Raw genomic sequence first — 945 nt, 5'->3', positions numbered from 1 at the left:
CCTCCTCCTCCACAGCGCAAAGTCAGCACCTTCTCTCCTTGTCAAAGCTGGAGACCTTGAGGCTCTCTTGGGCTCTGAGTGGACCTCAGGGTGGTTGGGAACCGGGGGCCTGGCCAGCTGGAGGACTGGATTGCATTGTTTGGCCACTTGTATGTTTGCTGTGTTTGGCAGGCGGTAGAATAGGCCTGGCGCCCACGTCTGAGGAAACAGTCCAAGAATGGAGGTGAGGAGCCTCTCTGGCCCCAGCGCTGTCTCCCTCATGGCCTTATCCCCTCCAAGGAGGCTGTGGATGCTGGCAGTTTATGCTGGGTCCAGCCAGTTCAGCCGCAGTCTAGCCCCAGCTCCAGCTGTGTTTGCCCTTCTCCCTTGTAGCCTCTTGCCCTTGGCCGCAGGAGGCTCCTGGGAGCATTCCAGAACATTCCAGAATTCCAGAGCTGCCTCAAAGGAGAAAGCATGGAGGAGGGAGGTTTAAGGCACTGGGCTGGACAACCACTCTTCCTTGGCTGTGGGATCCTGAAGCTGCATGAGCCCAAATGGGGAGCGTCAGGTCCTGAGGCCCTGTAGGACTGAGCCCCTGCCTCTCTACCCTGCATCCTGGTGGGCAAGTCGCCTCCTCAGTGAGCAGGCCTGACCCTCCCTGAGACCTAGCTCTGACCCTTACAGCTCCGGCTCCCACCTGAGCCTCAGCTGGGCCAGCCCCTGCCACCTAGAGCCCTGTGTGAAGTTCAGGGTGCGTTAGGGATTGGGTGGAGCTCTGCTCTGCACCAGAGTCGATCTGCTGGCCAAGCCAGATCCCTGTCCTCCAGGCAGCCACCTCCCAGAAAGCTGAACGGAGTTGGGGGTGAGGGGCACTTGGTGTTGCTATGCCCAGCTCATAGCCCCCCAGGTCAAAGCACATGGCTGACCACCTCCCCAGCGGGCTCAAGAAACTCACGGAGCAGAGTA

The sequence above is a fragment of the Chinchilla lanigera genome, unplaced genomic scaffold (genome assembly GCF_000276665.1).
Source record: "Chinchilla lanigera isolate Chin_1 unplaced genomic scaffold, ChiLan1.0 scaffold00003, whole genome shotgun sequence".
Taxonomy (NCBI): domain Eukaryota; kingdom Metazoa; phylum Chordata; class Mammalia; order Rodentia; family Chinchillidae; genus Chinchilla; species Chinchilla lanigera.
This window is presented reverse-complemented; position numbering follows the sequence as displayed.